Genomic DNA, 12,716 nt, shown 5'->3' on the forward strand with positions numbered 1-12,716 from the left:
GCTTTTCTGCTCACCGCGGTTGTAAAGAGTGATTATATGAGTTATTATATCCTTCCTAGCAGCTCAAACCAATCTGGCCATTTTCCTCTGACCTCTATCATCAACAAGGCGTTTGTTTCCACCCACAGAACTGTCGCTCATTCACTCAGTGTTTTTTGTTTTTCGCACCATTCTGTGTAAACTCTAGACACTGTTGCGTGTGAAAACCCCAGGAGATCATCAGTTTCTGAAATACTCAAACCAGTCCATCTGGCTCAAACCAAAACCCATGCCACACTTTCAGATCCCAATTTTTCCCCATTCTTATGTTTGAAGAAGTGAACATTAACTGAAGCTCTTGATTCGTATCTGCATGATTTTACGCGTTGTGCTGCTGTCAAGGGATCGGCTGATTAGAGTAGACAACTGCATAAAACCGCAGGTGGATGGGTGTTCCTGATAAAGTGGCCGGTGAGTGCATATTTTTTAATTCCACCACAATCACATACAAATACAGTACATTATTCTCTTAGTACAATCTGATTTTTTTTTCAGGATTCTGCTGTTAAAGGTTAAGCAAAGGGGTTTAGTAGGAATTCTAAATCTTTTCTATAATCTCATCTCATCTCATTATCTCTAGCCGCTTTATCCTGTTCTACAGGGTCGCAGGCAAGCTGGAGCCTATCCCAGCTGACCCCTGGTGCAAATCCTGGCCAGGATTCTACCAGGATCCTAGCAGGATCTTACCAGGATCCTAACCAGGATCTTGTACAGGATCTGAAATATAATCCTAAAGGATCTTGTCCAAGATCCTACAGGATCCTGTACAAGATCCTGTAGGATCCTATAGGATCCTACAGGATCTTGAACAGGATCCTGTAGGATCTTGGACAAGATCCTGTAGGATCCTAACTAGGATCTTGTACAGGATCCTGTTGGACAAGATCCTACAGGATTTTGAGAAGGATCCTACAATATCCTACAGGATCTTGTACAGGATCCTACAATATCCTACAGGATCCTGTACAGGATCCTACAACATCCTACAGGATCCTACAATATCCTACAGGATCCTACAGGATCTTGTACAGGATCCTTTAGGATCTTGGACAAGATCCTTTAGGATTATATTTCAGATCCTGTACAAGATCCTGGTTAGGATCCTGGTAAGATCCTGCTAGGATCCTGGTAGGATCCTGGCCAGGATTTGCACCAGGGTTGGGCTCAAACATTTGTTCAACTGGCCTTTGTCCCCCAAGAGATCCCATAATACACGAGTTTTGGGCATCTGGTATTCTGGGTCAGGACTTTATCAGTGTATGCTTCACCAGAAGGCTGAAACTCATCAAATGTTCTGCTATAGAAGCCAAACTTGTATGTGTGTACCAGGATGATGTTGATGGTATTGATGGCTATGTTTCTTCCACCTTGAAGAGTTATCAACATGATTAATTAACCATATTGTAAGACCTGACTTCTTTTTTGGTAGAAAAGGTTAAACAAGTAAAGCCTATTCAAATGGTGTTCTGAATAGCCATTATTGTTTTAATCAACATTTAAGAGGGTGCTTGCATTCATTTTCATAAAGAATCAGCTGTGACCCAGGTATATGCATACTTTTAGATGAATCATATTATTATGAAGGTTATTTTTCAACCAAACATGCTGTTGATTGTACTAAGTTTCATAGTTGAATAAATATGGAACACTGCTCTTTATAACTATTCAAGCAAACTAATGAAAACTGTAACTCTGAAATATTATCATGGAATAGTTAAAATTGTCTTTCATATTCACATTATTATGGTTTGTTGAAATAAAGGTCATCATATTTAGCTATATTTAAACCCTAAATCACATATAGTATGTGTGAGCCCTCTTCTGCTCTTGTACAGAAGGATATTTATTTAAGTTTAAAAAAAAACCTCGCAAAAAAACTTTAAATGCACTATCTATTCAAGAATTTAGGGCTAGCAAGCCTTGTTTCCATGCTACCCTGAATTTGCTGAATCAGAGTATTGGGAATTCGTTCGGCAAGAACCTACTCAGGATCCTGTTGGTATCCAGTTAGGATCTTATTCAGGATCCTACTTAGGATCTTGTTAAGATCCTACAAGAACATACCCAGGATCCTGTTGGTATCCAGTTAGTATCCTGTTCAAGATCTTGTTTAAGATCCTACAAGATCCTACTCAGGATCCTGCTACAATTGAGTTAGGATCTTATTCAGGATTCTGTTCAAGATCTTGTTTAAGATCCTACAAGATCCTACTTAGGATCCTGAAGCATATGAGCTAGGATCTTATTCAGGATCCTACTTAGGATCTTTTACAGGATCCTGATACTTTTTCAAGATCTTATACAGGATCCTGTTCAAGATCCTATCACTTACAAGATTTTGGCTCCTTCTAGAATCCTATTTAGGATCCTGCACAGGATCTTATATAGGATCCTATTTCTACTTAGGATCTTAAATAGGAATGTAATCCTGTGCAGGATCCTATTTCTACATAGGATCCTATTCAGGATCTTAAATAGGATCCTGTTCCTATGTAGGATCCTATTCAGGATCCCATTCCTAAATAAGATCCTATAGGATCTTACAGGATCCTGTGTAGGATTTGCACCAGGGACTACGGGCGAAAGGCGGGGTACACCCTGGACAAGTCGCCAGGTCATCACAGGGCTGACACAGAGACACAGACAACCATTCACACCTACGGTCAATTTAGAGTCACCAGTTAACCTAACCTGCATGTCTTTGGACTGTGGGGGAAACCGGAGCACCCGGAGGAAACCCACGCGGACACGGGGAGAACATGCAAACTCCGCACAGAAAGTCCCTCGCCGGCCACGGGGCTCGAACCCGGACCTTCTTGCTGTGAGGCGACAGTGCTAACCACTACACCACCGTGCCCCTTTTCTATAATATCTCTTACAAAAGGATAACGAATAATTAATGTGTATTAATACATTACTATGCAGTGCTGTTCCCTTTCACATAACTTTTTACAAACCAGGCCATTCACATTGCTCTACATTACTTAGAGACTTGACAAAAGAAACAGCTTTTTACAATGTGCTCTTTCCCTCGTCTCCTCCGATTTGTGTCCTGTCCTTTATCTTTTAACTGATCTACTCTCCTGCCAACACCTGAGTCAAAAGCTAGTGGGAGAGGATGCTAAAGAAAACAATAAAGCCCTGGGAACATCTCCGCACAGGAAGATGTGAAGGAGGAAGCACAGATAGTGACATCATCCATGTTTGTTAACAGGATAAAAAATGAAAGGGAGGTGCAGAAGGAGGTAGTTCTCAGGATTGTCAGGGTCAGAACTTTAGTCTTTTCTCAGTCTCCTGACGATCCCACGGGGCCAATTACATCATCACACAGCTTGAAGCCACAAGCAGAGAAAGAGAGAGCGAGAGAGAGAGAGAGAAAAAAGCCTCATCAGTTTGAAGAGCAGCAGTGAGAAAAACAGATGCGGAAAAATTTATTTTCAGAGTCCAGGCTGCATTCATAACTTGAGCTGATGTATTCCAAGCATTAAAAGGCCAAGAAATGTTCAAAATAAATTTCTCCCTCATTTCCCTCCCTTTGCAAAATCTTTCAGCTCCTTTTTTTTCTTATTATTTGTATTTCATATCCCAATATTATCAGTGACATGTTCTGAGGCGCTCCATGTTTGAATGAAGAATGCATTCAACACAATGATGATAATTAAATCATGAATTGTACATTTCCTCATTTTTGTTTCGATGGATTCAAATGGAAGTGCATGAAGTTAGCAGAAACTGAACCTGAATTCATCTCATCTCATTATCTCTAGCCGCTTTATCCTTCTACAGGGTCGCAGGCAAGCTGGAGCCTATCCCAGCTGACTACGGGCGAAAGGCGGGGTACACCCTGGACAAGTCGCCAGGTCATCACAGGGCTGACACATAGACACACAACCATTCACACTCACATTCACACCTACGGTCAATTTAGAGTCACCAGTTAACCTAACCTGCATGTCTTTGGACTGTGGGGGAAACCGGAGCACCCGGAGGAAACCCACGCAGACACGGGGAGAACATGCAAACTCCACACAGAAAGGCCCTCGCCGGCCCCGGGGCTCGAACCCAGGACCTTCTTGCTGTGAGGCAACAGTGCTAACCACTACACCACCGTGCCGCCCCGAACCTGAATTCATGATGCTTATAAACTGTCCAAGATTGTCAGGACATTTTAATCATGTGAAATTACTACGGCACTATCATGTCTGAGATATATTATGATGAGTTTTTGAGGATTTCAAAAAACTCCTGGGGTTTACACACACACACCAGTTTTTAGAGTTTACACAGCCTAGTAAACTAGACCCACCCGCCTAGCGGCCAAAAATATTTTTGCCTAGCGAGTGGGTCTAGCCTCGCACCATATAAACAAAAACACCCCGGGCATCAAATCGTGCCCGCCAATCACAATGCAAGGTTTTTGTTTGGATTCTTTGGGCGGGCTTTTGCAGGAGTGACGACAAAGCTGCGCGACGCTGGAGAAAGCACAACAGGAAAGATGGCTACGGCTAGTGAACAGCGCGCGTTTGACTCCGCTTTGGAATCAGTTTTAGAAGAATTAGACTTGGAGTTTTCGTTGAAACATGAGCAGGAAGAGGCTCTCCGCTCATTCCTTTTCAAGAAGGACGTTTTCGCTGTTTTGCCGACCGGCTATGGCAAAAGTCTGATCTACCAGCTGGCTCCGCTCGTAGCCAAAAGGATGGGGCTAGTTTGTGCAGTACAAAGAATTAATAAACAGCTTTGAAACATTACTTTTTGATTGTTTCTTATTTTCCCGTTATTTTAAATTTAAGGGAAATTATTTCACCAAACACCACTAAATAAAAACTCTCAAAAACAGTTTAAGCAAACCCTTGAAAAACACTTGGAAAAAAAATGAGTGTATGTGGTACAGACTCCAAACTTGTGGTCATTATCTCCAAACTTCTTAATATCTAGAACCTGTTTATTAATTAATACGCATTTTGAAAAATTATTTATTTCAAGGTCTCCCCCACTGCTTTCTGTCGCTCTGACTACGTCACAGTCACAGTTGCGCTGATTGGTCAGAGCGTTGGCCTATACGCACAGAGACAGTTTGAAAGACAGCGGTTTGTTCCTCCTACCCCCTTCGGAAATGTCTACGGATCGAGGCCAGACATTGAGTCTGGCTTGCCAGGCTACAGAATGGTGCGAAAAAACAAAAAACATTCAGTAAGCGGCAGTTCGGTGGGCAGAAATGCCTTGTTGATGAGAGAGGTCAGAGGAGAACAGTCAGACTGATTTGATCTGACAGGAAGGCAACAGAAACTCAAATAACCACTCTTTACAACCATCATGAGCAGAAAAGCATCTCAGAATGCACACCATGTCAAACCTTGAAGCTTATGGGCTACACAAGCAGAAGACCACATCAGGTTCAACAGGAATCTGAACCTACAGTGCAGAGTCTCTCTGAAACTGGGCAGTTGAAGATTAGAAAAACGTTGCCTGGCCATTTTGTGTCAGAGTTATCATCCTGCTCACCAACATGTGAAAGATTAGGAATAAAGGTGTGACTAGTTAGCTTTAGCTAATGTTTTCCCATGCTCCTTGGTGAAAGATGCACTAATTTATCAGTAACTAAAATTACATCATCAATGTGTGATTTGAAGCAGACATCTTTTTTTTTTTTACTGTATTTTCATACTTTAAGCAAATTAAGGCTGTATAACTCTTCTACTTTGACTTGAATGAAGAATTTGAAGCTGTACTCCAACTTTTACCAGAGTAAAGAACTTGGGTATTTTTACTACCTCTGATGTACACATCATTGCACCTACATGGCAGTAAAGTCACAACTGTTAGCTTGTTGCATGGGATTAATGGGAAGGATGTCAAAGCAGTTAGCACAATGTACCTTCCCAGATAGCAAATGATGTTATTTCAATGTTGATATTTGGTCAAGATGGTTGATTTACAGTTATAGTTGAACACTGATGGTGGATCAACCATTAATCAACCACTGATAAAATAAAAAGTTGAAAAAATGTGTTCGAATTAATGTAATGGTTGAAGGAAACATTTGATCAATGTTGAATATATGTTGATTTTGTTGTCATCATACACTGCACCACTGGACGGGAGCCTGGGGTGCACTCTGGGTGAGACCATTTTGTGGGAGGGGGGTTTCCTATATTTCATTGAATTTAATTTATTTAATTTAGAATTTTAATAGAGCACAAGGAACTATGAAGAATAGATTATTATTTATGGTTATGTGCAAATCTTGTGTGTGCAACATGTAAGGAAAAAACGAACAGAAAATTCTACCGTACCGGCCGCTATTTGGAATGGTCCAAATAACCGTCTCTCAGAAGAACTTTCAGAAGAGCTCGAGCTCCGTTGACGACGAGACTTGCGACCATAGACTGTCCGTGCTTGCGACTGAAGAAATTTGCTTCAACAACACTGGCCAGTTCTCCTCTTTGTGGTAGTGTGGTTAAAAATAGTGGTTAAGTGAACATGTGCTTGTACACATGGTACTCTGATGGACAAGAACCCCATCCCACCTCACGCCCAGTGTTCCTGGCATAGGCTCCAGATTCACCACCATACTGAGTAGGATAAAACAGTGACTGAGGATTAATATACAGACTTATTATGACATGTTATGTATTCTCATCTCATTATCTCTAGCCACTTTATCCTTCTACAGGGTTGCAGGCAAGCTGGAGCCTATCCCAGCTGACTATGGGCGAAAGGCGGGGTATCTACACCCTGGACAAGTCGCCAGGTCATCACAGGGCTGACACATAGACACAGACAACCATTCACACTCACATTCACACCTACGGTCAATTTAGAGTCACCAGTTAACCTAACCTGCATGTCTTTGGACTGTGGGGGAAACCGGAGCAAATATTCAAATATTTTGTTAGTCAGGCAGTTATTTGAATTGTACAGTAAGTTTAACTGCTAGTACTGTATTTAGGCAATATTTTATTGTCCAGGTAAAGACTGTATAATCCTTTCTGGTTCATATCATATCTGGTTCATGTCCACAGACAGGCCTTTCCATCATTGTGTACGGTGAAACATCAACCCAATTTCACGGTGGTGCAGTGGTTAGCATGGTTGTCTCATAGCAAGAAGGTTCCAGGTTCGACCCCAGCAGCTGGCGAGGGCCTTTCTGTGTGGAGTTTGCACATTCTCCCCGTGTCTGTGTGGGTTTCCTCCACAGTCCAAAGATGTGCAGTTAGGTTGACGTGGGGCGGCCTTGGGCTGAGGTGCCCTTGAGCAATTCCCAAATAGCAAAAATCAGTTGAATCAACATTGAAATAGTGTTTGGCAGAAAACGTTGAAATGATATTGAAAGTGTCCCCTTGAATTTGGGTTGAATCAACGTTGAATTTTCAACCCTATCAGCATTGAATCAATAGTGATTCAACCATCATCTAAATAGAAATTTCTATTTAGATGATGGTTGAATCACTATTGATTCAATGCTGATAGGGTTGAAAATTCAACGTTGATTCAACCCAAATTCAAGGGGACACTTTCAATATCATTTCAACATTATTTCAATGTTTTCTGCCAAATGCTATTTCAATGTTGATTCAACTGATTTTTGCTATCTGGGTTAACATTCATACATACATAAAGGGAAGAAAACCAATCACACCTAGAAAACTGAAGGCAACAACATCAAAATTATTTTAAATATACCTTTTGTTACCTCCACAGTTAGCATCATAGCCTTTGCTGACTTAGTTCACTCAGTCAGCATTACAACCTTTGTTGAGTTAGTTCACTCAGTTAGTATCATAACCTTTGTTGTCTTAGTCTCTCAGTTAGCATTACAACCTTTTGACTTAGTTCACTCAGTTTCTCACAGCCTTTGTTGACAATCTCTCAGTTAGCATTACAATCTTTGTTCACTTAGTTCACCATGGGTGGCACGGTGGTGTAGTGGTTAGCACGGTCACCTCACAGCAAGAAGGTTCCGGGTTTGAACCCAGCAGCTGGAGAGGGCCTTTCTGTGTGGAGTTTGCATGTTCTTCCCCTGTCTGTGTGGGTTTCCTCTGGGTGCTCCGGTTTCCCCCACAGTCCAAAGACATGCAGTTAGTGCCCTTGAGCAAGGTACCTAACCCCTGACTGCTCCCCGGGTGCTGTAGTGTGGCTGCCCACTGCTCTGGGTGTGTGTTCACTGCTTCAGATGGGTTAAATGCAGAGGATGAATTTCACTGTGCTTGAAGTGTGCATGTGACAAATAAAGGTTTCTTCTTCTTCTTCTTCAGTTAGCATCACAGCCTTTGCTGTCTTAGTAACTCAGTTAGCATTACAACCTTTTGAGTTAGTTCACTCAGTTAACATCATAGCTTTTGTTGACTTAATCTCTCAGGTAGCATTAAAACATTTTTAAATTAGTTCACTCAGTTAGCATCATAGCCTTTGTTAGCTTCATTCTATCGGTTAGCATCATAACCTTTGTTGACTTAAGCCCGGCGTACATGGGTGATTTTCCGTCACTTGGTCATGCAACTTTTTGACACAAGTGAAAAATTGCTTCGTAGGCGGATATTTGCGACAGCGATTTTTTGTTGCTTGCGACAGATCGCAGGTATCAAACAGGCTTGATATTCTGCGACACAAAATCGGCAGTCGTTGACTTGTTGCAGAGATATTGCCGCGTGTGTTTGCAATAACGAAGCGATCACCTCCAAAGGTTAAGCCAATCCCCACCCGCGAAGTAGTCATGTGAATTCCACGTGACTTGCATCCCCCTCCCCAAATCGCTCACTGGTCGCAGATAATGCGCACATGCAGCTACCCGAGAGGGGAAACTTGTGTCCAAAAATCGCAATACACTTGCGACGCAAAGTTGCCTGTGTGCGCTGGGCTTTAGTTCTCTCAGTTAGCATTACATTTTGAGTTCGTTCACTCAGTTAGCATCATAGCCTTTATTAACGTAGTTCACTCAGCTTCATGGCTCTTATTGTCTGCGTTTTCTCAGCATTACAACCTTTGTTGTTTCAGCTCACTAAGTTAGCACTATAACCTGGTTCACTGGGCCTGTCAGTTCATTCATATATAAAAAGTCAACGCTTGAAGGAAAAATTTATGTCTGGTTTTGGTTCACTAATTTTAGACCTCTAGTAAGACAAAAAAATACTTGACAAAATTTTACATACACTAAAGGCAGCATTGGGAAAAGTGTTTTGAGGCCGAAAGTTACAAGATTACACTCACTGCATAAAGACACTATTATTAAAATGGAGGAAATTGGTTTGCTTTTGTTCTTCTCTCACCAGGCTACCTCTCTCTCTCTCTCTCTCTCTCTCTCTCTTTCACTCACTCACACACACACACACACACACATACACACACACACACACTTCCGTCACACTTCCGTTTGTTCTTATTTGTTTAATGCTGCTTTATGAGCACAAGCCCCTGTTTTTATATCATTGTGCCCCAGAAATGCATTCATCTGCAAATCCTCCTGTGGAGCGTCTGTGAAGAGAAGACTAGGCAGTGCAGGAAATAGATTAATAACCATGCTGTAGGACAACAAGAAACTAAAACTAAGTGTGGTGAGTTTGTGATTAAAAACATTTACTACAAAAGAGGAGGTTTGCTGAGAGGAACAGTTTTTGTTGTTGTTGTTGTTGTTATTATTTTCTTCAGTGCAGAAGCCACTTTGGCACATTATGCACTGCAGAAAGATCTTTTTATACCCAACAGAGCAAGTAATGCAGAATTACTTAGATATTAATCAAAAGATTGCCTTTTGAGTCATCGGGTTTCTTTCTCATAAGAGGCCATATCAAGGAGTTGTTGTTTTTTTCTTGTCATCGTTGCCTGTGGCTTGCTCATCCATCCATCCATCCATCCATCCATCCATTATCTGTAGCTGTTTATCCTGTCCTACAGGGTCGCAGGCAAGCTGGAGCCTATCCCAGCTGACTATGGGTGAGAGGCGGGGTACACCCTGGACAAGTCGCCAGGTCATCGCAGGGCTGACACATAGACACAGACAACCATTCATGCTCACATTCACACCTACGCTCAATTTACGCTCACATTCACATCTACGGTCAATTTTTTTTTTCTTCCTCTCTCTCTCTACACACTGTTTTGCACTGTTATTGGAGATGCTTTAATCTCATTGTACATGTGTATAGTGACAATAAAGGCATTCTATTCTATAGCCACCAATTAGCCTAACCTGCATGTCTTTGGACTGTGGGGGAAACCGGAGCACCCAGAGGAAACCCGCACAGACACAGGAAGAACATGCAAACTCCACACAGAAAGGCCCTCGCCAGCCTCTGGGCTCGAACCCAGGACCTTCTTGCTGTGAGGCGACAGTGCTAACCACTACACCACCGTGCCGCCCCAGGCTTGCTCATTAGGGATCTAAATCTACATTCGAATTTCGGTAAAGCTGCTAGGTGATGATGTCTCTTGCTAAAAGTGCTATACAAGTACAATTCTTTTGAATTGAACTGTGATCTGACTTACTGTGGCCACAGTAGTGGTGACCAATGGGTTAATCCTGATTAATCTCGGACAGGTACAATAAATAAAATGCTCCGATTCACTGAAGATAATCAAAAATGTGTAACCTTCTGTTCAATAGAGGATTGATCATGGTGAAATAATGAAAACAGCACATGAAAAAGCACTTTAACTTTGAAGTACCTCAATCACAATTACAAAGGCAGCTACACAGTGAGTCATATTAGCTTGAATGGCAATTATGCGTTACGTGTTAGTTATGAAAGCGGTCTGACTGATTGTACTTTGATGTGAGTTTTCAAAGCAATGAAGCAATTACCAGAATGCCACAATGCACCAAATGGTAGATCTCTCGATCACACATTTACACCATTCTATCTGATCCACTGCTGCTTGAACTGCCACTCTAACTGTACTAAGGAATATGTTTAAAAAGGTAAGTAATTCACATGCCTATCTGTACTATAAGCCAGGGAGGTACACTTACAGAAACGGAATTGGATCACGGGATACTGATAACATCATCATGGCTATATATTATGACCAGCCATATTGTACAAATCATTAGGTCTGACAAATGCTCTGCATGGTTCTTGCAATAATTTGAGGTTATTTTAAAGGACCAGGTACACCTTATGGTGCAAACACATTTACCTCATGCTGTTCCAGCATTCCAAGATAATCATGTACTAATACACAGCCGGCGGCACGGTGGTGTAGTGGTTAGTGCTGTCGCCTCACAGCAAGAAGGTCCGGGTTCGAGCCCCGTGGCCGACGAGGGCCTTTCTGTGCGGAGTTTGCATGTTCTCCCCGTGTCCGCGTGGGTTTCCTCCGGGTGCTCCGGTTTCCCCCACAGTCCAAAGACATGCAGGTTAGGTTAACTGGTGACTCTAAATTGACTGTAGGTGTGAGTGTGAATGGTTGTCTGTGTCTATGTGTCAGCCCTGTGATGACCTGGCGACTTGTCCAGGGTGTACCCCGCCTTTCGCCCATAGTCAGCTGGGATAGGCTCCAGCTTGCCTGCGACCCTGTAGAACAGGATAAAGCGGCTAGAGATAATGAGATGAGACTAATACACAGTGTTAATGGCCACCAGGTTGAAGTCTTAAAATCTGCCTTGGTCTCCACAGTCACCAGACACAGGCATGGACTGGGAACAAAAATCAGATTTGCTTTAATATACTCCCCTCCCCTACATTTGTCTGAAATAACATCTTTGAAAATCCATCAGCTCATGTTACAACACAGGGCTACATCTGATCCAGTGTATAATGCCACATAAATAAGAAAAAAAATCACTATAAAAACCAAAGTGGTGTGTGAAAATGTAAATCGTATATTTTCTAACACTAACGCATCATATTTACTGAACACTTAAAGACTACCTCCATCCATACGAGTATTTATGATACATACGGGCCAGTTTTTCCATGGGAAAAAACCCCAATGTATTCTGTTCCCTTCTAGCGGGTTTATCGATGGCATACAGTATTGTTATCATATCGCTTATCCTCCATTTATTACGCCACTCTCCCCAATGGAGAATGAGGGTACAATATCACTATAATATTGCACATTGTCAAGACAACACGACGCCACACATCGGAGCTCATGCAAAGATCCAATGACAAAACTTTTCTGCTGTGCATGCGCACAATCATTACTTTGTTGGCTGGGAAAGAGAGAAGACGAGGCTAATCCAGTGCCAGGTTTAAGCACTAAATAAATAAACAACCTGTGTTTATTTTGATCGAGATGCTGACCTCTTCTGCTCCTTGGACCTAGCCTGGGCCCGCCCATCCTAAGCATGACGCAACACGAGTGCCTGTTACGAGCTTAGTCTGGCAAGGCAAGCTATCTACAGCTCTTCCAAGCTCCCGAAAAATCGGGAGCCAATCAACTTTGAGCATCTCCAACGGCCCTGGGTAGAGGCGTGTTCAAGGCAGTGACGTAGTAGAACTGCGACCGGAAGCCATAGATTGTTTACAGAATCTATGCCGGAAGCGCTTCATTCACTAGAAACATTACGAACATGGAGCAGCGGCAAGCCTTTGACACAGCGGTAGATGCTGTATTGAAAGCATTCAACGGGAAGTTCTCATTGAAAACGGAGCAAAGAGCAGCCCTGGAGGTATTTATCTTCTTTCTGTTACTCAAGCAGTTTCCGTCGCGTCACATACGTCAGAGGAAAGAGTGAT

General features: G+C 42.3%; 1 protein-coding gene across 4 annotated transcripts in view; it reads right to left on the minus strand.

Moving 5' to 3' along the window:
- LOC132892943 (probable G-protein coupled receptor 153) overlaps positions 1 to 12,716 on the minus strand; it is a 111,295-nt gene that overhangs the window by 29,946 nt on the left and 68,633 nt on the right. The window lies entirely within an intron of this gene.

The sequence above is a fragment of the Neoarius graeffei genome, chromosome 10 (assembly GCF_027579695.1).
Source record: "Neoarius graeffei isolate fNeoGra1 chromosome 10, fNeoGra1.pri, whole genome shotgun sequence".
Taxonomy (NCBI): Eukaryota; Metazoa; Chordata; class Actinopteri; order Siluriformes; family Ariidae; genus Neoarius; species Neoarius graeffei.